We start from the raw sequence: 25337 nt of genomic DNA, 5'->3' as shown, positions 1-25337 counted from the left end.
TTTAACGAAGCACAGGGCCCTTCTAAAGCCAGGGCCTTATGCCACTACATAGGTCACATGCCCACGAAGCCAGCCCCTGATGGAAATGTTCTACTTCTCTATGGTGGTGACTACACAGTGCGATGCAGTTGTCAAAACTCACAGAACCATGCATTTAAAAGGATGAATGTTACTGTATGTAAATTAAGGCCTTGATAAATCTGATATTTAAAAAAAAAAAAAACCGAGTCTTATCGAGAGGAAGCCTCGCGCTGATGCAATCTGAGGATCACCCTATGGAAGGACAGGCCCGTGACCTTCAAACTGCACCTGAACATCAGGGAAATACTGAGAGAATGTTACAGACTGGAGGAGAGTGAAACAGGGTAGTGGCCGTATGTGACATGTGTTCCTGGATGGGCCCCTGGGCCAGAACTGGGGAAAGACCTAGATGAGGTGGTCAGTATAATGTGAAGGGGACTCTTGGTTTTATGTCCTGATTTGAGGTCAGGTGTGGTAGGAATGTGTCTTTGTGAGGGTGGATTTCAGGGTGATGGAACAAATGTGGTCAAGGCTAACTACTGGGGAGTCTGGGAGAAGGGGACACAGGAGTTCTTTGCACTGTTTGTGCAACTCTTCAAGTTTGGTATTATTGCAAAATAAATTTTTTAAGTACTCCAGAATCAATAGGTGCAAACCAAGCCTCATGATATCTCCCAAAACCTCACCCCTGAACTTTGTCCCTCTCAATGTGTTCTTCTCACTTGAGAAATGACCCCACCGGCTCCTGGGGAAGTGAGCTGGAATCTGGAAGGTTCCCCTGGGGCTCCTCTTCTCCCTTGGCCCCTGCTCACCTTCCTGCTTCTTCCCACACCTCCATACCTCACCTCTAGCCAGACTGGCCTCTGCCTCCCCCACCGGCCAATGCCACTTCCTCAGGAAAGCCCCGGGACTCCCAGCTAGGCCAGGTCCTGTGCTGTGCTACTACCCCGTGGCCCCCTGGCCTTTGGGCACCCTGTCTATCCTTGGGCGTCTCACAAACACCTGCATGATCTACATGTGCTGGGTTCTTCCATCAACACTTGCCTCCATCACGAGGCCAGGTCTGGTCCTGCCCACCACTGTTCCTGGCACTGCTTCACACACGGGAGAGGCTCCGTAAATATTTGCTGATCAATGTATGGGGAGTGAATGAATCCTCGCACATCTCTCGGGGGGCGGGGGGCGGATTCTCATCAGAGAACTGCTCTGGTCGGTTTCAAGTCAGGAAGGAGAGTGAGCTGGTTGTGACATCAGAAAGCAGGATAGACTTCTTCAGGTTTGGGCTCTCTACCTTTGCCTCCTAAACTCTGGTTTTCCCTCTTTTAGACAGCCCAACCCCCTCCCGACGGATTCTCCTGTAAGTGTGTTAATTTACCCAGACCCTGCTAGCCAAGCTTGCCTTGTCCCGCGACCTCATATTTTGCCCATCATTCACAAGTGTACATGTCTTTTGTGGGGGCTTAACTCTTCCCAGGCAATGAAATTTTCCTTTACTAATAAGTTCCAGAATGCCATATAACAGGGCAAGACTTCAGATGGGAACCCCTGCCCCAGCTCCCCCTTCTCTTCCCACACCCACTCATTCTCACAAGGGGTCCGGGGCCCTCCTGCCTGTGGACTCCAAGTCCTGCACAGCCAGGCTCTGTCCATAGCCCCATCGTGTGCCCCCGACCCGGGGACACCCCTGGAGTTGGAGGTAAACATACCAGGGAGCCCATCCTGGGGAAGTGGCCCGGGAACAGATGCCTTACCCGGCCCTAGAAGTCGGCGCTGAGCATCCAGGCAGCGAGGTCAAGGACAGAGTGGAGGGTTCCTGCAGGTGTATCCCCCTTAGCGCCTTGGGAGGGGCACAGCCAGAAGAGGACCAGAGTGGGGTAAGGGTTGGGACAGGAGCCTGGGCTATCAGATCTAAGGACAGTCCTGCCATCTGCTACCGGTATGCACTCCCTACCTCGGCAATTTGTGTTCTGGTCTATTTATTTAGAGGGTTGCCAGGGCATCCATTATGGAAGGTAAGATGCACGGCGCTGGAACATACATATCCCACTAATTGATACTGAACGCCGAGACTTGTCTCAGTGAGTGATGAGGTCTGAATACAGAGCATAAGGAAAGACATAAAAGAAGGTTAAAATCACAGGAGCCCAGTCCAACTCCCTTATTTTAAAGAAGAGTAAACTCAGCCCCACAAAGTCTCAGCAACTCTCCAAAGCTGAGCATCTAAGTGGCAGTGCCACGTCCAGAACCCGAGGCCCAGAGCATCCCTGGCTGGGCACCAAAGCGCCTAATACCTGGGGTTAGGGAGGACGGTGTCACACAAGGGCGAAGTGTGGGGGCACCAAGCACCACGCTGCCTGTCGCTTGAGAGACGCTGGACCCTGGGACAAATGACTCAGTCATGCTGAGTTTGATATTCTCATCTGTAAAATGGGTGTGGTGTGAGTCCTGGATCCACTTGGTTCAGATGCTGGAAGGATTAAAAAAAAAAAATCCAGGCAAAGTAGGCAGCACAGTGTCTGGCGTAGAGAAGACAGCTAGAGAAACATTGAGTCACTGTTAATTTTTATGACGGCAAGGAGGATGATATTCACCAAATATTGTTGTATCCACAGGCTCTTCGGAATGAAGGGCTGAGTGCGGGATTGGGTTTGCTGTCACCACCCTTGACGTGGGGAGAGTTCTGGAGGCTTCTGCATCTCAAGCACCTGCATTTCCAATTTCCTCCCCACCACCCTGCTGTGGCAGCTAATTTATGCCACCTCGATTTCCTCTCCCACTAACCTCTCTCCCTCCCCTCATCAGGCTCTCAAACCACAGTCACCTATTCTACCCGTCCTTTCAAGGAATAAGCTTTTGACTTTATTTACTCTTTCTAATATACTTTTGTTTTTATTTCATTAACCTCTTCTCTGCTTTCATCCTTACTATCATTTCCCCTTTTTTGTTGTTTGTGTTTATTCAATGTTCCTCCTCTAACTTCTTAAGATGACTACCTAACACCGCTCCTTTGTTGGGAGAGCGGGGCGGGGGGGGCTCTTTATTGCTAATGAATGCGTTTGAGGCTATAAATTTCCCTCTGAAAACAGCTTTCACCGTGTGTTAGATCCGGGGGCTTACACCCTTCGTAAAAAAAAGACTTCTGAACACAAGTAAACTTCAGCTCAGGTCTTCAAAAAAACAATCAAAAATTCAAAACTGATGAGACGCATGGCTGATGGGTTAATGCTTGAAAGCCCATCCTCAAAGCTCTTCTTCCTCTTCCCACTGATCCCAGCCCGGCCTTGAGGGCCCAGGCCTGCACCTCCCTTCCCGGAACTTGTGCACCAGCTGCTAATGACTTTCTGCCTCCAGCTCCTTCTCCACAGCGTGGCTTCTGTGACCTTTCCAATTCACAAGTGTGTTGTCATTGCCCCTCTGCCCAAAACCCTTTAGTAACTTTCTCACTACAGGATGCATTTGGCGTGGTGGATGGGACCCCTTGTGTGAACACCGGCCCATCTCCAGCCTCAAGCAGGCTCACCCTCCACTCCACCCACCCTTACCCTTCACCCTCGGGCAGAACCGTGGTTTGTACTCCCCCACACGCCCCGCTTGCTTCAGAGCTTCGTCTCTTTGCTCTGCGGCTCCCTCCGCCTGCCGTGCCCACCACGTATCCCCTGCCAACCCTGCTCTGTGACCACCTCGTCTGGACTTGAGAGCCACTGGCTTCCGGAAGCTTTCCCTGGCACTCTCCCTGGGCCCTGGCAAAGCGCCACCGGCCTCACACAGCCACCTGGACACCGCTCTCCCCTGTGCCTTACCACACAGCATTAAAATAATGTTTGCTTGTTTATCCATCACTTCACCGTGAGCCAAAGACAACATTCTCTTTAACCTGGGTCCCCAGCCCCTCGCTCAGTGCCAAGTTTGATTGCATCTGATCAGTGTCTCTTGAGCCATTGGCCATAAGGGGGCCAATTGGGGTTCTGGGAAGCAAACACACACACTAGAGCAGATGCAGGTTCCCTTCCTGACCGAAGGCACGGCCTCTTCAGCACAAGAGGTGGTCCCCCCCAATCTCCATAAAGCCTCATTGAGTCCTAGGGCTCAATGACAGGCAGACTGGCTGGTCCTTCCATTGGGGCAGATGACATTGGTTAGGGGTCTAGCCTCTATTGGGCATTTTCTGTTTGGCAAGAATGTTAGGGGGGCGCATGGGTGGCACAGTCGGTTAAGCGTCTGACTTCAGCTCAGGTCACGATCTCACGGTTTCGTGAGTTCGAGCTCCACATGGGGCTCTGTGCTGTCTGTGCAGAGCTCACTTGGGATCTTTTGTCTCCCTGTCTCTCTGCCCCTCCCCTGCCCACACTCTCTCTCTCAAAAATAAATAAACATTAAAAAAAATGAACGTTATATGGTGCACCTCATTTGATTCCACGAGGTATTCCCATTTTCCATGACAAGAAACTGAGGCTTACAGCAGTAATTCTCAAACTGTAATCTGCACAGGAACCACCTGGAATCTTGTTTAAAATGCAAACTCTGGCTCAGTCAGTCTGGGCTGCAGCCTGGGAGCCCGAATTTCTAGTAAGTTTTCAGGTCAGCTGACGCTGGGATCCGTGGACCTCCCTTTGAGTAGCTAGGGCTTAAAGAACGGAGTGGAGGCAACTCCCTTCCCATCACACAACATCCAGAACAACACTGACAGGACATTGTGCAGCGATGGAAATGTTCTACAATCTGCACTGTCCAATACGATGGCCACGAATAGCTAGTGAGACTGAGGACCTGACTTTTTCAATGTTTGACTTCATTTTAATTCTTTAAATGTAAGTAGTGACATGTAGCTAAGTGGTAGCTACCATATTGGGTCAGTGCATCTCTAGACAAAACTGAGGAGAGGAAGGGGTCGAAGGGCCAGCCCTTCCCCAACAGGAGTCCAGGGGTGGACTCGGTCCGAAGCTCAGGCCTGGGAAGGCTCAGATGCAGGAACCACCCTGAGCTTCCGGCTGGCGTCTGGGACAGGGTAGGGGCTGCCACTGCCCACCTGGGCACTGGGAGGGAAGAAACGCGCTTCACAGCATGCTCTGCTTCCGTGAAGTAATAAGCTCCCTGCCCTGAGTGGTGCCTGCAGGAAGGCTGAGGAACGCAGGGGAGGCCTTCGCCCCTCACAGCAGGCCGAGGCCAGGGGCAAGACTGCTACTAAACACTCGTCTCTGTGCCAGGCACTCTTGCAGGCACAGCACATATTGGTTCACTGTAATCTCCACAGCAGCAATTTTCCCTTTGTACAGATAAGGCACAGAGAGGTTAAGAAACTTGCCTAAGGTCACACAGCTTGTGAGTGGCAGAGCTGGGGTTCAAAGCCCAGACATCCAAGCCTTTGCTATTGCCTGCATGCTAAAACTGAGAAGGGGGTGGTCCGTCTGGCTTGGAAATGATTGCATTAAGGAATGTCTAGACCTCTGGCATCCCAGTGTAGACCCTTTATTAGGGCTCCAGAGCTCTCCTATGCCATTTGCTCCAGTGAGATGGCAGGTCCTGGTGAAGACCAGTGGCCAGGACTGAGGCCATTACCAGCATCACCAGGGTAGGGAGCCCAGGAGCCCAAGCCAGGGGGGCCTGGGCAAGTCCTCTCCTCCTCCTCCTCCTCCTCCTCCTCCTCCTCCACCACACTGTCTCCAGCTGTGTTCGGTCAGACAAGAGAGCACTCGGCCTCATCTGACTAAGCTGTAAGTTGCAAAGAAGGTCCCAGAGGAGAAGGGTGCAGGATCAAGTAAGGTGGTGTCCATGGAGTAGAAGATTCTATTTCATACCCACAGGGCACCCCAGGACACAGGTCAGAGAGAGGCTCTCTCCCTGGCCTGTCTCAGAGCCCACCTCAAAAGTACTCAGGCAGCTGCTGGCCCTTTAAATGGAGCCAGCTCCCACTGGGCACTCATAAAGCTCACTTCATTCATGAATTAAGTCCCTGACATCCCATATCTGTATGATCAATATGTTTGTTTATTAGCAGCAGCTGCTGTGTTTTAGCGAAGGCGGTGGACCCCAGTGAGAGGGCCGCTCTTTAACCACAGAGCAGGGCCTGGGATGGGGAGCAGGAAGGCCTCCCGCTGGCCGATGGGAGCTGGGGCTGGATAGGGTTTCATGATAATGGTCCTTTAATTGAAATCACTGGTTCAGTAGGACCGTTGGGTCGGGAGCTGTGTTGATGGCTCCTGGCTCAGCCCCTCTTCAAGAGGTCCATTAACTGGTGGATGTGCTCCCAGCTGCTGGGCTAGAAGAGTAGCAGGAACATGGCTGGGGGGGTAGGGGGACAGGGGTTGGGGGGAGGCGGCTGCTCAGGCAGCCCAGCAGCATCAGCCATCAGCTTCAGAGTAGCTGCCGGGGGGGGGGGGGGGGGGGGGGGGCAGAGGGGGTGGGACTTCAGGTAAGACCTGCCCACTGCGCCTCCCTGGCCTGGTCCCAAACCGAGCTCAGCCCCAATGTCCCTGTCCTGAGTTCATTTCTCCCCAGTGACTCAGGAATCTCACTCCCAGCTGACTTATGCTTTTCCAGAAGAGGACTCATCATTTTCCATTTCTGATATCTGCCCTTTTGATGATTCAGGATCCCTGCCTCTTGTGCATTTGTGGTGCTGGGAGGTCCAGGGAGCAATCCCCAAATCACTACTTCGTTCCTTCATTCATGTGCTTGAAGAACATTTAACAAGCAATATCTATATGTCAAGACCTGGGGGCGCCTGGGTGGCTCAGTCGGTTAAGCGGCCGACTTCGGCCCAGGTCATGATCTCGTGGTCCGTGAGTTCGAGCCCCGCGTCAGGCTCTGTGCTGACAGCTCAGAGCCTGGAGCCTGTTTCAGATTCTGTGTCTCCCTCTCTCTGGCCCTCCCCCATTCATGCTTTGTCTCTCTCTGTCTCAAAAATAAATAAACGCTAAAAAAAAAAAAAAAAATTATATGTCAAGACCTGTGCTAGGTTCTGGAAACACAAAGATAAAACAATGTACTCTTGTCCTAGAGGGATTTAAAATTCTGTGGGGTAAAAGCATGTGAATATTGAGAATACAAGAAATTAGCAGTTTTATTGGGAAATGTGTGTGATGTATGGTGGGAAAACAGGAGATGGAACCTCTGACCTTTCCATCAGGAAGATGAAAACCAGGAAGGTGTCAGCTGACCTGAAGGAACCTGTCCTAAGCTTTTAAGTTAGCAAATTTCCAGCCCCACAAGCCTCTTCCATTTCTTTAGACCCCCCAACATTCCAGTCCGGACTAGCAGGTCTCCTCTACACACCATAACATGCACTGTGAACCACAGCCTGGCACAGCCTGAGAAGGCAGTGCTTCTCAACTGGGGGCAATTTGCTCCCAAGGGACATTCAGCAATGTCTGGAGGCATCTGTGGTTTCACACCCAGGAGGGTGGGAAGGGGGAAGTACCACCAGTATCTAGTGGGTAGAGACCAGAGATGCTGCTGAACATCCTACAGTGCACAAGACAGCACATCTCAACAAAGAATTATTTGGTCCCACATGCCACAGTAATGCCAAGACTGAGAAACCCTAGGCTATGAAAATGTCTTCATATTTTATTCTGCGTGAGATATAAACACAAGCACCTTTACCATTTATGCCTCATCCATCCATCCATCCATCCATCCATCCATCCATCCATCCCTACTTCCAACATGCAACCAACCCTTCCAATGGCTAGTCTTGCTGCCTATTCTGCCTTTCACATTGTTATCTTGACCTTTGGGTTTCATATTGGTTATCACCTTCTATGACAAGACCCTGGCTATTTCCATCTCTACCCCCGGAATCCTTTAATCATAGGGCTGTCCTCCTGAAAGTTGTTCACAGTGAGAAACATTTCCCATTTCCCTAGACATGCACTACCTCCACTCCCATCCTTGCTCTCCTGCCTCCACCCCATATTCAGCTTTAAGTGTGGACACATGGCTAAGAACACCACTCCCCATGCCTATCACCAGAATCCTATCCTCCCAAAGATCTTGTCTTCAGCCCTACAATTCAGTTGGGCATGAACACAGGTCATCCTAGCACACAGACAAAGGTCAGGCTGAATAGGTGTCACCAATTCATCACACCACATTTGCCAGCCCCTAATTTAGGGTACTGACCCCATGATAGCCTACACCCAAAAATTCTGAGTTACCTTCAATATCTATCTCATTAAAATATCATGATGTCAAAGATGCTGAGAGATTCCATCCTGATTTTTTCTGTACAGGATGCTCAACAGAAAATCCCAGGTTACCAACTCACTGCATACTGGCCAACTTCTAGGAGGCTATAGAAAAGGTCAACTGTTGCCCTTAAAATTTCTAAACCAAAGACGACAAATAACCACCTCCAATAAACTGACGGTAGCTGCTGGGAGTAATGTGTTGGGAAGGATTCTGGGGCAGTGGAGGACCAAGGAAGATCCTTTAGAAGGGGCTTTTTGGAGTTCTTAGTCATTTCCTCCTCCACTCTTTAGCATAATTCAGTTTTGATCCCACAACTCACTTATACTTCAACGAGGCAGCTGGCCCTAAATCTCTCCTATTATAAAAATTCTAGAACCTTAACCATTTGAGGCCAAGTTTTGGGGAGAGTCAAGATCAATTAGCAATATTTTTACATGCATACAGGTGGGAGGAGTAGAGGTACTAGGTGGTTGCCATTCTTGCATCTAAATGGAAAATGAATTGTAATACATTCTTCATGCTATTTTTTTAGTAGGAGTAACTATAGTTTATGGTCAGTGTTTGGGTCTTCATGAGAGACCCAAACCAGTAGTGAGATTGATTACACATTAAATGAAGTTGACAATGCATTCTCATTGACTTTCACCCACGATAATGTACACAGAAAATAAACCTGTCTTCAGTCTGCACATTTCAAGGACCCACGCATTGGAGAGGCACCAAATCTGCGACTTTGTTTCCCTGTCAATATGCATATACCATAGAATATCCCAATAATCAGGGATTTTGCAAGTCCCGAAGGATTAAATCAACCACTTAACCAATGTTTGAGTATACTCGCCAACATTTCTGCCAAGTTGTTGTATGAATAAGTCCACAGATGAGGATTCAGTCTTCTGCCCAGTGCAGCCCGTTTGGCCTGGGCTCAGCTAGAAGCTCTGGTTGGTTAAACATCTTCCTTAAAGGGAACAAAACCTATAGATCTATACTTTCTATCCTTCAGCCTCACTTCTCCCTCTTGAGGACCCTCAGAACAATCCAGTCCTCTTTCAGACATTCCTTCAGTTATCTCATGATGGGATCCTAGACTAGGGATCAGCAATCTATAGGCCAGGGCCAAATCTGGCCCTCCACCTGTTTTTATAAATAACCTTTATTTGAAACACAGGCACACCCGTTCATTTATACATTGTCTACAGATGCCTTCACACTTCAACAGCAGAGCTGAGTAGCTGTGACCCAGACCATACAACATACAATACTTAAAATATTTACTATCTGGCCCTTTATAGAAATATTTGCCGATCTCTGTTGTAGACTACAACTTCTTCAGCACCAGCTGAACAAACCAGCTCTCATTGGTGAGCATCCTTGGCAAGGTTGTGACTCTTTTCATCCTTACCCTCCTGCTCACTCTCCTTTTAACAGCTTCTTTTAATTTATGTTCATTTTTTTAAAAGGCAGATCCAAAAAAATAAATAAACAAATAAAATAAAAATAAATAAAAAGCAGCTCCAGAACTATGCTCCTGCAGGGGCTGACCAAGGCTAGTATCCTTGCTTTTCCTTAACAGTAAGCCCTTCCTTCTGGAAGATTGCATTTGCTTCCCCATGGTCAATAGGCACTGCTGCTTTACAAAGTGTCCCCTGTTGACAACAAAATCGCACCACCATTACTAGCTAACATGTACTGAGCACTTGCTATAAACCGGGCCAGTGATCAGTATTTATTTTATATCATTGCTTTGATTGTTTCCACCCAATTACCTTACAACGGAACCCTATCATTATCCCCATTTTATAAATGAGGAAATTGGGGGCTCAGAAAAGTTAAGTAAATACCCAAGGTCACACATTCTTAAATGACAAAGTTAGACCTTAAGCTCAGGCTCCACTGACTCCCAAGCTCCTCTTGTAAGAATGGCTTTTCCCTTCCCAGAGGCTGGGACTTTGTTGGGTGGGATTTGGCTGTGGTGCCCAGAAAAGTAAACCTTGACTTTGACTCAACAATTTAGTTCACTTGCATTCATTCATGCATTCAATCATTTATTTATTCAAGAGATGGCCCATTTGAACAACTACATATGCCAGGCCTTGTTCTAGGTGCTGGGATAATAGCAGTGGACAAAATAAAGAAAATTCACTACCCTTGTGGAGCTCACCTTCCAGCGGGGTGGGGGAAAGGAGAAGAGGCATAAATAAAATAAATATAAAAAACATATATCAGAAGCTGGCAAGTGCTATAAAAACAACAAAGCAAGGAAGGAACAGATTGCTGGAGTGAGGCAGGGTTACAGGTCTAAGCAGGGTGGTCAGAATAGCTTTGGTGTGAAGGGAACGCACAGGTGGTGAAGGGTTGAGCCGTGTGGGTACCTGGAGGAAGTGCCTTCTGAGCAGAGGAAGTGCAATCGCAAAGACCCTGGGGCAGGAATGTGGCTATCACAGTCCCGAAGTGGCAAGGAGCCCACGTTGGCCAGAGCAAAACCAAGGGGATAGTAGTAGGAAGTAAAGTAAGTACAACAGATTCAATGTTTATCTCTCCTCCCTGGCCCACCCCCCAAAATTCATATATTAAATCCTAATGCCCAGTGTGATGGTATTTGCCTTCAGAAGATGATCAGGTTATGAGGGGAGCCCTCATGAATGGGATTAGTGTCTTGATAAGAGATCTCAGAGAGTTCCTTCACCCCTTCCCACCAAACAAGGATGCAGTGAGAAGATGGCCATCTATGAACCAGGAAGTGGGGCCTTGCCAGACACTGAACCTGCCAGCCCCTTGATTTTGGAGTTCCCAGGCTCCAGAACTGTGAGAAAAAAATTTCTGTTGTTTATTAGCCACACCGTCTATGATATTTTGTTATCGCAGCCTGAACGGACTGGGACAGTGAGAGAGGTAAGAAGGGGCCAGACCCTCTAGGGCTTGAGGCTTCAGTAAGGTTTTCAGGCTGTAGTTTGAAAGGTCAGATGATAAGCCACTGAAAGGATCTGAGCAAAGGGGGGATGGCATCTGACTTATGATTTATTTTTTTTTCAAATTTTTATTTAAATTCTAGTTAGTTAACATACACTGCGATATTGGCTTCAGGAGGAGAATTCAGTGACTCATCACTTACATATGACACCCAGTGTTCATCACGAGTGCCCTCCATGCATCTAGCCCATCCCCCACCCACCTCCCTCCATCAACCCTCAGTTGGCTCTCTATCGTTAAGAGTCTCTTGTGGTTTGTTTCTCTTTCTTCTCTTCTCCCCCATTTCCCATATGTTCATCTTGTTTCTTAAAGTCTACATATGAGTGAAATCATACAGTATTTGTCTTTCTCTGACTGACTCATTCTGCTTAGCATAATATACTCTAGCTCCATCCACATCAGTACAAATGGCAAGATTTCATTCCTTTTTTTTTGCTGAGTAATATTCCATTGTATCTTCTTTATCCATTCATCCTGACTCATGCTTTATTTTTTATTTAAAAAAAATTTTTATTAGTTTATTTATTTTGAGAGAGAGAGAGCATGAGCAGGGGAGGGGCAGAGAGAAAGGGACAGAGAGAGAGAATCCCAAGCAGGGTCCACACCACCAGCACAGAGCCTGACTTGGGGCTCGAACTCAGGAACCATGAGATCAGGACCTGAGCTGAAACCAAGAGTTGGACACTTAACCCACTAAGCCACCCACCTGCCTGTGACTTATGCTTTAAATGGCTCCCTCCAGCTGCTGGTTTACAGTGGACTTTGGAGACAAGAGTAGAAGCAAATGGGGCAGTCAGGAACCTACTGAAATGCCACAGGAAACAGATCATGATGGCGTGGACCGGGGTGGATGTGGGGAGAAGTGACCAGATATGTTTTGGAGAACTCCTCATGGATAAAGGATGCCAGAAAGAATTCCTCATGGATAAAGGATGCCAGAAAGAATTCCTCATGGATAAAGAATGTGGCATGTGAGAGGAAGAGGGGAGTCGAGGATGCTACCAAGATTTCTGCTCTGAGTGACGGGAAGGATTGAGCTGTCTTTAATGGAGATGGGAGAAGGCTGTCCAGGGTCAGGTCTGGAGGGGACAACTGGGAGTCAAGTTTGGGCACACTCAGTGTGTGATGCCGATTACACAGCCAAGTGGGGGCGCTGAATAACCAGTAGGCTATGAGAATGGAAGTTCAGGGAGGATCTTCTGGTTCATTCAGCCCTTCATTTGTTCACAGCTGTTCATTGAGTGTCTACTTCAGTTCAGCTAGTTGCAAAGGCATGAAAATGTTTCTGGAGAAAAAATACACTTGTATTTATATTTAGATCAATGCTAAATGGCACATCCTACTATCTTAGATTATTAACACCTATCACTCCTCCATCAGCAGCACGAGCACTCCCTCTACACAAACATACACATGCACACGCACACATGCACACACACACGCACACAAACCACAAGAGGATGGAGCCTCTGCAGAGGAAATCTGGAGTGAAGAGAAGGTGAGAAGATGAGTAGACACTTCCTGGATGGAGGCAGAGAGAGCTCTCTCTAAGAGCTCACTGCTTCTGCCCTCCTGTGTCTGACACTTAGCTCCTGCAACTTGGGAATCTCCCCACCCACCTCGACCTCTGCCTCCTTGCTCATCTGGCCTGGCCACCTTCTCTAAGAGGAATGGCCCAGCCAGCATGGCTGTCCAAGGAAGGTGTGTGGCCACCTTCTAGCACTGCAGTGAGGGAAGATCCCTATGGTCTTAGATGACATCTTTCTTTTCTTTTCTTTTCTTTTCTTTTCTTTCTTTTTCCCTTCCCTCCCCTCCCCACCCCTCCCCTTTTCTTTTCTCTTTTCTTTTCTTTTCTTTTCTTTTCTTTTCTTTTCTTTTCTTTTCTTTTCTTTTCTTTTCTTTCCCTGGTTTAATTATGGCTTCTGGCAGAGAGGGCTCAGCTGGTACAGAAATCCGTACTCCAAACTCGTTGGCACAAAGGTTCCAGCCAGACAGACCTGAGGAGGCTTTTCTCTTGGACTTAGGCAGGGAGATGGAGACTTTTTAATTAGAAGTTGTTATTAATGGGAAATGCTGCAAATTAAAACTAGGCCTCCTCCCTCTCCCTCTCCCTCCTTCCCCACTATATTTATCTCTGATCTCAATTAGAAAGTTCAGGGACTCTGCTGAATAGAATTTGCGGAGATGAAAGCTGCTGGAGACACCAGGGGTAGGGGGAGACATGGGAGCGGATTGTGGGGGTGGGGAGCGGAGGGGGAGGGGCTAGCTGTGACGGGGCGAGGCCGCGGAGTCCTGGGACCTCTGGCCAGCTCCGAGCTTGGGAGAGGGTCCTGGAACTGCCCCAGAAAAGGCCTCCTCAAAGCTCTTTGTGTCCCTAACACTGCTGACAAATATCTCCCCCACTCTCCCGCGAGGGAGTTACTAGTCACCAACACAGTGATGAGACATCAGAGGTGGCTACACTCCGAAGAGGGCTGTGTTCAGCAACAGTCAGTGACGCCTTCAATTTGGGCTGGTGTACACATTTCCCAAAACTTTCAACTAGAAAACGACCTTATTTTTCCCACTGCAAAGATAGTGCATGATTGTTACTTTCAAAAATTTCCATGTTACAGGTAAGGTTAAAGTGGGGGAAAAAAGAAAAAATTATTTGGAATCTTGCCACCTAAAAAGATTTACACTGCTAATCGTTTTGGTGAACATCCTGCTTACTCTCTGTCCCTGTGTCTCTTTCATAATTTTGTATCTTGGGGATAATGCTATATATATCAAATGTCCTGAGGCAAGCTTTTCCCTCAACAAAGTATATTGTGAGATACCTTTCTATATCAATCAACATAAATCTATGTCATAATTTTTAATGGCTAAATGGCATTCCATTATGTGGGTGCACCATCATTTATTTAACCAGGCCTATCTTGGTGGCCATTTAGGTTGTTTCTAGGGCGCATTCTTGCAAACAGTGCTGTGCCTCCCCTCTCCCCTTTTAACACTATTTTCATAAACATTTTTTGGAGGTATAACCGACATATAACATTACATTAGTTTCAGGTGTATCGACAACGATTCCACATTTGTATACACTGCAGAGTGATCGCCAAAATAGGTCCCTTACTATCTGCCATCATACGAAGTTACACATTTTTTTTGCTTGTGATAAGAACGTTTAAGATTCACTCTCTTGGTGACTTTCAAATACACACTATGATACTGTTATCAGTATGTTATAGTGATATGACTATAGTCCCCATGCTGTACATTACTTCCCCATGACTTGGAATCTTGTCATTTGCGACAACAATGGACCTAGATGGTATTGTGATAAGTGAAATAAGTCAATCACAGAAAGATGAGTACTGTATGATTTGACTTACAGGTGGAATCTTTAGAACAAAACAAACAAACAAAACAAAAGTAGATACAGCGAACGGAATGGTGGTTGCTGAGGTGAGAGGGAGACGAATGGGTAAAGGGAGTCAGGAGGCAACAATTTCCAGTTACAAATAAGCCTCCCCTTTTATAGAGCTGAGCAGGGACAGACCGCCTAGCTCCCTCCTTCCGGCTACAACATGGGACTTCTCAGGGTCCAACAGCTCCACCTACGGGCTGGAAGACCCCAGAGCAGTAGAATTTTCTCAGCCACCTCAGCTGAGAGTTAGAAAGTCTAAGGGCAGAACCTCCAGCCCCTAACATTCTGCCTAGTGGCCGAGAGCTGTAGAAAGTTGCACGGTAAGAGGATCTAGAACAACAAGCAACCTCCTTTCAGGGGCTAAACCCTTAGATGGACCTTCAGATGGGTAATAGCCCAAGCTCAGCACATTCAATATGGTTTTCTCTGATTATTCTATCCAACCATAAGATATTTGGAAGCATGATCATGATAATCTAATTCTACCAAGGGGGTAGGGGGACTTCAGAGCTGGCCAGCCCAGGAGCAAATCCCCAGCCTCGCTGTAGGACAGAGGTCAAGTGACTTGGTCTGAGTGTCATTTCCTTCATTTCAAAATGGTAATAATGATCCCAACCTTGCAGGTTTGTTTGAGAATTAAAAGTAATGTCTTGAGAGGCTCACCATATGATCAGTGAGGTAGTAGCTTTAATTACGATTATTATTAGCATTAGTTATAGTAGCAGAATAACAAAGTATTAATACAAAATTTTTCTCTATCATGCCTTCTGCTGGTCTTAACCAAGGAACATGTACAAGACATGGGCCCTGCCCTCAAAGCAGACACAAATCTCTCTGCAGGCAACTCTCTCAGGACGCAGGTCATTAGAGAGGCACAAGGTGGCTGTGGGGAGTGAGTGGCTTCCTGGAGGAGGCAGCACAGAAGATAGAAAGAAAGGAATATGTGGCACAATGAGGGAAATTTAGGAGTCAGGAAAGAAACGCAAAGGCCACGAGGTCTAGCTCCCTGTTCCCACACTCCCGTCAGGCCTTCTCTGTTTGCCCAACTGCAGGGATGAGCCACAACCACATCTGGGAATCAGCACTTTCCCTCCACCAACAGCTCAGCGTTGGAAAATTCTCATGCTCAAAGCTGAGGAAGCTCTAGCATAGGATTGCTAAACTGTCAGGATGATTAAATGCAGACCTCTGCGGGGAAGAGAGATTGTGGAGCCATAAACACGCTAAGCGACCATGGTCTTGGGTGGCTTAGGCTATCATCTGCCAAGAGCAAGGACTAGTACAAGAGACCAGATGACCTCCTGGCTACACCAGCCTTGTGCTCCAAATTTTATACACATGTTGCCCACCATCTGTGTTTCCAATCCATGCTGAGGACCTCAGAGCACACCCATGACAGCCAGTGTGGTGGTGCTGGAGACGAAGCAGTGGATGGGGCCGGGGGTGCCCTCTCCATCCTACACCACTGCCCCATTTCAGACTCCTACTGCCTCTTCTATGGGCTACTATAACCATCTGTGGCTGGCTCCAGCAGTCTTTGTCTTTCCACTTCAAATCTTCCCCCACTCTGCTGCCAGATTACTCTATTGCAGCTACTCCCCAGCTCAGAAACCATCCATGGCTCCCCACTACCTGCAAATTGACCCAGCAAACAAAACTCTCCATTATCTGACCCCAACTCTTCCCCCAACCCAACTTCCTCTCCAGACATAACAGAAAGGCCCCATGTCTCCCAGACACATCCTGTGCTTTCCCACGTTCCTGTCTTTGCTCAAATAATACCCTCTCTTGACAGTCTCTTCCTCCAGACCTCTACACGTCCAAATCCTCCAAGGTGACACCTTTGCTGGTCGGCCATTCAGAAAGCCATTGTGGCTTTCGTTTGTATCTTCCATATGGAAGTTAGCATTTTAAATCTTTCATAATTATTAATGATTCTAGAGTATGGGCTTCATAGACTCATCCTGGAGGACAGGGACAATGGCATTCACATCTGTCTTAATACCCTAACAATGACCTCTATCTGGCAGATGTTCAGGACACACACCCCCGGGTCTTATCAACACACCCCCTTTGTCTCATCAACTATATGTCCTCAACTAAGTCACAGTCAAAAGCCTCAGGTTTCTTGTCTGTAGAATAGGGGGCTCATATCATCTTCCCAGGGTGACTTATCCATCACAAAGCTAACAAATAGGATCCTACACTCCGTGACAAAATCAGTGCAACCGACAGGGCGATCTCTAAGTAGGTGTGTGGGATGGAAGAGAAAGAACTGAAATGGGGTTGTCTCTGTTCCTTCGCCCGGAATCCAAGCAAAGTTCACTGCCTTCCCAAAGGTGGTGCTCGGGAACCACTGGAAAGCGACAGCTTCATTTTATCTCCCTTCCGGAGATGCCGCCTCCTTGCCTGTCCCTCAGAGGGCAGATGCTGGACCTCTGGTCCCTTGCAGAAGGACACATCCCGGTCCCCTCCCTCTCCCTGCGAGTAGCCCTTCCCTTCCTCTCCCCATCCAGGGTCCCGGGCCTCTCCTGCCCTCTGCTGGGGGACTGGGCTCTCCAGGCAACGTCAAGGTGCTCACTCCCACGGAGCAGCCCAGACTCTGAAATTACCCCTCGGCTGCTAATTGCTCGCTGCTATCTCTCCCTCTCTGCAGGAATATCATTGCCAGCAATTAGCACAAAGATCCTTTCTCACTCTGGTTAAGATCCCAAGCTGCAGTTAAATGCTCCCAGATCCCATTTAAATGATTTCAAATGCAATTCATTCTGGCTCATTAAATAATTCCAGGGCTGGCTTTCGTCCTCTTACCACCTTAGGAATCTCTTTTTCCAGAGAAGAAAAATAAATGAGGGAGGGTTGATAACGGGAGAACTGGTCCGGCCTGGGAGAAGGAAGGAGAAGATTTTCTGTTCTGGCCTCTCCAGTGCCTTGTTTTGCATTTCGCTCCCTCCCTCTGGCTCCCGCCCCGAGCTCCCCCTCCAGCTCTCTCCCTCCATCCCTTTCTCTCGGAAATGACTTCACCTGACAGCTATGGATTTAGAGCTTTTTTGCCAATTACTTATGCCCAGTGAGAAAATAGGTTTTTAATGTCTGTCCTTGTTCCGCCCAGCCGGGCTACCTCACGGGGAAGTGAGCCCACAGCCCTCTCTCCCTGACCAGACTGTGCTCACTGCCCAAGCTGCCAGGCTGGGGAGGGCAGAGTGAGGATGGCTGGAAGGAGGGGCGGGGGGAGCGTTGGCCACAGAGGCTCTGTTCATGGAGGCAAAACCCATGCTCCTGAGGTCGTTCCAGCCCGTGCAATCCACACCCCATGCAGCTTGGTTCATCGTGCATTCAATCATTCCTTCATTCTTCACTAATTACTATGTTTACTGAGCACTTACTATATGCCAGTTACCAGGAGAGCATTTTACATTTGTTACTTTGCTAACTCCTTGGAACAACCTCATAACATAGATATTCTTATTAAGGCAGTTTTACAGAGAGGGAAATTAAGGCTCCAGAGAACCTTCATAAATCACCCCAATTCACACGACTAGTAAGTACCAAAGTGAGGACTTGAACTCAGGCACTGTTGTTCCTAGATGGGCATGGCCCTGTGCTGCAGTGACCTACCTATGCAGGGCTCTGGCACACCTTGGGGGCCCTGCCCCGGCTGAGCTCCCTGCCCCATCACAACTCACTTGCTACCTGGGGAGATAAATACTTAAACTACTTTTTCTAGAACACGGCGCACGGCCTGTGAGGGCCATGATCAAGGTCTGTGCAAAGTGCTGCTAGAACTCAGGGAACAGAGTCATCCGTTCTGCCCTGGGAAGGCGGAGTGCAGGCTGGGATGGGCTACTGGAAGAGGTGGCCTGTCATCCAGGCTTTGAAGGCTGAGGAGGAAATCAGCAGAGGAAGGAGAGAGGGGAAAAGGTATTCCCAGGAAAAGAGTGTGAACAAAAGCTGGAGGCTCAAAAGGGCCTGGCACGATTCCACAGCATCATCCGAGGCAAGACACAAGCTGTACATGACCGAGTGGCCTGGAGATTTGTTGCAAAAATGTTTCTCTGTCTAGGGCAGGGGTTCTCTCTGGCAGGGGATTCACTCCGCCCTCCCCCTCCAGTGGACTTTGGGCCAGGTCTGGGGACATTTTTGGTTGCCACAGCCCGGTGGGGAGGCACTACTGGCCATCTAGTGGGTAAAAGCCGGGATGCTGCTAAACTTTCTACAGTGAGCAGGACAGCCCCCACAACAAGGACTCATTCAGCCCCCAAATCTCAATAGAACGGAGGCGGAGAAATCCTCCCAGAGTGAGGGTGCTATGGCACTCAGAGCCTAGTGAAATCAATTCTAGCTGAAGAAATCAGAAAAGTGTTTGTGGAGACGGGGCATTCTTGGAAACAGGCAGGATGGACATGTGGGGATGGGGATAGGAGAGAGCATGAGCAGGACCCAGAAGGTGGAGAGTGAAGGACACATTCAAGGAGCTGGCCAGATTGGCTGGTACAGGGTCCGTGAGGAGCAGGCCACACAGAAGCGCTGACAACTAGCAAGGGTTAGATCCTCGTGAGCCTTAAAGCGATTGCGAATGATTCAGTAAGGCAATGGGGAGCCGTGGAAGGGCTATGAGCATCAGGAGACAGGGTCGGAAATACGCTTTAATTCATCAGGCTCTGATTAATTAATCAGGCGACGTAGGTAGAAGCTAGAGGATGGGAGAGCAGTTGGGAGCCGTTTCCATATTCCTGGCAGGAGTTCTGCCAACCTGACCTTGGCTAGCGGCAGCCACGATGAGGAGAAAGGACAGTCCCATGAGACTCTGCGAGGGAGGGGAGGGCTGGGACCCGCAAGGCCCTGGAGACCGACTGCATGCATGGGAGGAGGAGAAGGAGGAGGACAGGAGGCTTCAGGGAGGAATCTCCATCCCTGGGGAGCAATCGGCAACACAGGCCACGCAATGGCAGACGCTGAGGGAGTCTGCAGGATCGCCTCCCCCCGACCACCACTTCTGCCTCCGGGAGAAGCTGGCAAGTGGGAAACGCCAGCCACCTTGCTCACTGGCAGTCACAGGGGTGGCACAAAGGGTGGACCCAGGAGGATGCAGCAGAAAGAGCTGCTTGGCAGGGCCTCAACAGCATCCCGCTGGCAGAGAAGAGCAAAGACTGAGCATCCAGACGTTGATGGGGACGGTAATGACCACAGAAGTTACCATTTGCCAGGAGTTTACCCTGGGCCAGGCCCAGTCCTAACACAGAACACAACACTGAGGCATAGCTGAGCCCCATTTTACCCACCAGACAGTCCTCTAGGAGATACAAAAACCAAGCTCCTATTAATTACTTTAAAATTTAAATGTAATTTGATATTTTAATTTGTTAAAACAAGCATGCATTACTGTTGCAATTAAAAAATATAAGGATTTAAGGGGCACATGGGTAGCTCAGTCCGTTTTGATTTTAGCTCAGGTCATGATCTCAGGGTCATGATATCAAGCCCTGCATCGGGCTCTGCATTAGGCACGGAGCTTGCTTAAGATTCTCTCTCTCCTTTGGGACGCCTGGGTGGCTCAGTCGGTTAAGCGTCCAACTTTGGCTTAGGTCATGATCTAGCAGTTCACGAGTTCAAGCCCCGCCTCGGGCTCTGTGCTGACAGCTCAGAGCCTGGAGCCTGCTTCGGATTCTGTGTCTTCCTCTCTCTGCCACACTCCCACCTGCGCTCTGTCTCTCTCAAAAGCAAACAAACAAACAAAATTTTTTAAACTAAAAAAAAGATTCTCTCCTTCTCTCTCTGCCCCTCTCCCACTTGCTCTCTCTCTGTTTAAAAAAATAAATAAAAATAAGGATTCTTTTCATGGAAACCAAGATTTTTTTTTAGACAAACTAGGTTTTTTTTTTTAATATGAAATTTATTGTCAATTGGAAAACCAAGATTTATGGGCAAATATATTCACTACAATATTTTCTAGAATGGCAATGTGTTTGCCATCAGTGATTCACCAACTACGTGTCAGGCATTGCATGAAAGCAAACAGCTATTCTCTTAATAAATAAATAAATAAATAAATAAATAAATAAATAAGAGTTTGCTAATTTTTTAATGTTTATTTTTGAGAGAGAGAGAGAGCAGGGGAGGGGCAGAGAGAGACGGAGTCACAGAATCTGAAGTAGGCTCCAGGCTTTGAGCTGTCAGCACAGAGCCTGACGCAGGGCTTGAACTCATGAGCGGTGAGATCATGACCTGAGCTGAGGTCAGGCACTCAACCAACTGACCCATCAAGGTGCCCAAATAAGAGTTTGCTTTTAATGAACTAGCATACAGTACCAGGTCAATAAAATGTGTTGAATGGATTATTCAATTCACCCCAATTAGAACAGAAGGGCACCTGCCTGGGCCTAGGCCTCAGGTATAAGCCAGAAACAGCAGGTATAAATCTGAGTGCCACATCATGCTGGGTTTGCCTCTAAAGTGAGGAGACCTGAATAATGGGAAGTGAGGTGAGAGCCACCTCAAACCCTCTTGCCCCAGATCAAGTCCTGGAGCTAGGGGCTGAGTCTATGACAGGGGAGCAATGCCCCCAGGGAGTCAGGAAGAGAGATGCTGAGGAAGGGACCGGTGAATGACAGGGCAGGTGAAAGGTTTTGTGAAGTGAGGAGAGCTTTATTGAAGAAGCACTGTAGACCTCAGTTGCCATGAAACAGGGCACCTGTTAAGTCTTGGTGGCATACCATAACTAGCCTGACTTTGTCACTCGTTAGTCAATGGGTCAGCAAAGGGGTGGGAGCAGGGAGCCCTCCAGCCAGGTTTTTCTCAGGGCAGTGACAGAGATCAGGAGGGCAAGGCCAACTGCACAAGGTATTCCAAGCTCCTTCTGGAATCCGCTCTGCTAATATCCAACCAGTCAAAGCAAGCCACATGGCTGAACCCAAAGTCAGGAAGCAGAGAAACACACTTGCCCTTTTGTGGAAGGAATTACAAGGCTTCAGAGCAAAGGATATATTCAGTGACAGAGAATTAAGGGCAACCATCAACTACGCGGTCTCAGCTCAGAGCCTGTTTGCAATGTCTTACTCTTATGTACCAAATTTTCCCAAAGAAGGCGCTCAGAGAGGGGCTCTTTGTAATGGGTGAGTGCTCTCTGCCACGAGCAGAGAATCACAGAAGAGAAGGAGGGCATAGGGAGAGATCTGGTCCATGAGCTGGAAGCCTTGCATCTTTTCACTGCTCTTGGTGCTCAACCCTATTGAACTTTAGCTTCATCTGATGCTAACCTAAAACCAACCTTAACCTTAACTCTTAGATATTGTTGATCACCTAGTTCTTTATGAAACTGAAGAATGTCATTCTCTCGCTGTTTTTATCCTGCCCCCAGCCCAACCCAAGCAGTTCCTTCTCAATCTTCTTTGAAGGTTTTCCTTTGACCACCTGCCCCTGAAAATACTGGTGTCCTCCAGAATGCCATCTTAGACTTCATTTCTCTCTCCACACCATGGATGAGCTTCAGAGCACTTATAAACCCCAAGAAAGTTATTTAAACCCTTTAAACTTTTTTCTGTTTGTAGATTTCTGAATTGAGGGTTCACGGGTTTCGAGGGGTTTCAGATTACCCATAGGTTGCCCCACCACTGCTCTGTACTCTGATTCTCATCTTCCTTCAGTCTTTGAATAGCATCTAGACCCTAATACTTCCCCTCCCACCCTTGATTCCACCCAAACCTCCATCTCTCTCCACGCAACTGCCCACTTAGTGCCACACGTACCTCAGAACAAACCCATGACAGAGTTCTAAGACAGAATGTATTGTCTCCTCTCCTCATAGATTCCCAAACTCAGTGGCAGCATCAGACTGCCCTATCCTCTACAAAGACTTTGCAGAGTTGTGTCTGCCTTTAGCCTTCCTTTCCAATTATTTCTTAAATACATACCTTCCCCTCCTTCCCAGCTCTCCTCAGTGTGGGCCCCAACACCTCCTCCCAAAAATGCACCAAAGGTTCCCCACTGCCTTCAGGATAAAGAACAAAGTTCTTGGCCGGCCATAGAAGTTCGACTATGTGAGCTGGTTCGCACCCACAGATGCAGCCCAGGCTCTCCCAACAAGCACCACGGCCGATTACTCACAGCTCCCAGAGCATAGCATAGTCCCTCTAGATTTTCGCACAGGCTATACCCTCTGCCCTGCTCCCAAACTTTTGTCCTTCCTGTAAGATTCAGCTTTGACATTATCTCCTCCAGGAAGCATTCCCAAACCGCACACTGGGCAAGTGCCCTTCCTTTGAGGTCACATAGAACCAAGGGGTGATTCTGTCATAGCTCCAATGAGATCATACTGTCCACTGATTTATAAATATCACATGAGCAGGAATATTGTGTTTGCTCCTCAAAGGCCTTATAGCATATGATACAATAGCAGGTGCCCTATAAATGTTTGTTGAGTGAATGAATAATAATAGATAAATGGATGAAATGTTGGTTGTGCCTCTTACCTGTCTTGTGATGTTGGGTAAATCTCATATCTCCTATAGACCTCAGTTTCTTCATCTGCAAAATAGAAATAATAGTCTAAATATTAGTACTGAACAATGAATGGTAGCCCAGTCGCACAACTGAAAATTACATAATCAAAAAATGTTTATCAAGACTACGTAGTGACATGGACAATGCATATGATGTTAAAGCAAAAGAAGGACAGAAAAGCAATTTACTGTGATTACAACTACATAAAAACAACAACTGTGCACACAAACACATTCGCACACACACAAGATCGAAAAGACGTGTCCTTGGGTGGTGTGCCCCTGCGTGATTTCTCCTTCACTTTATATCCCCATGTTTTCCACATTTTCTTTAGAGAATGTGCATTATTTTTATGATGAACATTAAACTTTATTACGAAAAGAAAAAAGGAAAGAGGTTTCTAAGAAAAGAACTCCGCATCCTCCTCACTTGGCAGTGTGTCGAATGCCTCCCGCACACTCAGGGACGCAACTCACCACGTCGCTCCCAGGTCTTCTTACTCCTGTGCAGAAGCATGTCCCTCCCCCGCACCCCCGGCCCTCCCACGGTGCTCACAGGCAGTGCCTGGCGCCTAGACGCATGTGCGGGGGTGCATATGAGCACCACGCCTAGAAACGAACTCTGTCCCTGGTCTCCAGACGGTGGGAGGAAACGCAATGCAGCCTCAGCTACTTCCTCTTACCTACAATTCAGCACAGGATGGACAAACATATTTCTGAGCCTTGCTGTGTGAGAACACACTCCTGGAACCAGCTCTTTGGGACTGCCCGTTTTCGGGGTCTCAAGCTGTGCCCTTAAATCCCAGGAAGGGCGGCCCATTTCATCTTATTTAGAGCCATGGAACTGCTAAAGTCAAAGGTATTGGTCTAACCCGCACTGGGGAGGCTTCTAGGAAACCCACAGCCTCATCCAGTGCTGGTGGAAGCCAAAAATGGCACAGTCTTCCTGTTGAGTCATTTGGCAAGATGTATCTGACCCTGATTTCCACTTCTAAGCGTTCATTCAGGAATGCGGTGAAAGGCAAAACTCAAAGGATGTTCATCAGACACTATTTATAATATTAAAAAACTGGAAACAACGTAAATTCCAAAATAGGGATTAAATAAATTATGATATACTCATTAAATGGCTTGCCATGCAACCATAGCAATATAACAAGGTAGGGAAATCACCCATTATTTAGAAAATTTGTGGAATACTGTTAAGACTGGAAAATAGTCTATACATATAATCCGGGTTTGCGATATGTATAAATGTATCCTCAATGTATCTATAAGCATAGAGAAGAGACTGATAGGATAAACAGGAAACTGTGAGTGGTTATTTCTGAGTAGTAAAATTTCAAATGGCTTTTCTTCTTTTGGCTCATTTCTATTTTCTACATTTTCTGCAATTAGTTTGGATTGCTTTTGTAACATGGAAAAATATTTTAGAAGAGTTCTATTTTTAACAATCTTCGAATTCCCTTGAGCCATCTTATTTTCTAAGTCTTGCGTTATGGATTTGGCCACCTTTTCTTCAGTTCTACTCAGTTCTACCTTCTTACGGTTTCTGATTATGCCCAGTTTCATCCACTCTCAGATAGACTGGGAGCTTCCCAAAGACACTGGCCATTTCTTCTTTATCAACCAATTTCTGTTTATCAGTTCAAAGACTAGAGTCCTAGGACCCCATGAGTTTCCACCTGTCCAACAGATGAATTTAACAGGAAGGGAGGTCTAAAGGTTGCCAGAGACTCGGCCTGTAGTTGAATGGGATTTCAAGCTGGGTGGATTTCCCCATCCAGAGCTGCCTCACTCTTGCACAGGTTGTTCACTGCACAAGGCACCCACACATCCAAGGGGGCAAGCGGAGGCTGAAACCCCAGCCTTATTCTGCTCACTGAGTCTCATGCTCACTGGGCTCACAGGGTACAAGGGGTCCTTTTTAAAATTCAGAAGTCAAGGGGTGCCTGGGTGGCTCATTCGGTTAAGCGGCCGACTTCGGCTCAGGTCATGATCTCGCGGTCCGTGAGTTCGAGCCCCCCCGTCGTGCTCTGTGCTGACAGCTCAGAGCCTGGAGCCTGTTTCGGATTCTGTGTCTCCCTCTCTCTGACCCTCCCCCGTTCATGCTCTGTCTCTCTCTGTCTCAAAAATAAATAAACGTTAAAAAAAATTTTTTTAAGTAATAATAAAATTCAGAGGTCAAATACTATATGATCTCACTCATCTTTGGAATTTAAGAAGCAAATGAGCAAAGGAAAAAAGAG

At 47.8% G+C, this 25337-nt stretch overlaps 1 protein-coding gene across 1 annotated transcript in view; it reads right to left on the bottom strand.

Annotated features, from left to right (window-relative positions):
- The window catches only part of NTRK3 (neurotrophic receptor tyrosine kinase 3), a 464920-nt gene extending 441817 nt beyond the window's left edge, over nt 1-23103 (bottom strand). Inside the window, exon 1 of the mRNA XM_053223581.1 lies at nt 23059-23103. The gene's annotated coding sequence lies outside the window, so the exon portion shown is untranslated. The remainder of the gene's footprint in view (nt 1-23058) is intronic.
- Between the last annotated feature and the right edge of the window lie 2234 nt (nt 23104-25337).

Source organism: Acinonyx jubatus, chromosome B3 (genome assembly GCF_027475565.1).
Source record: "Acinonyx jubatus isolate Ajub_Pintada_27869175 chromosome B3, VMU_Ajub_asm_v1.0, whole genome shotgun sequence".
NCBI classification, from domain to species: domain Eukaryota; kingdom Metazoa; phylum Chordata; class Mammalia; order Carnivora; family Felidae; genus Acinonyx; species Acinonyx jubatus.
This window is presented reverse-complemented; position numbering and strand designations above follow the sequence as displayed.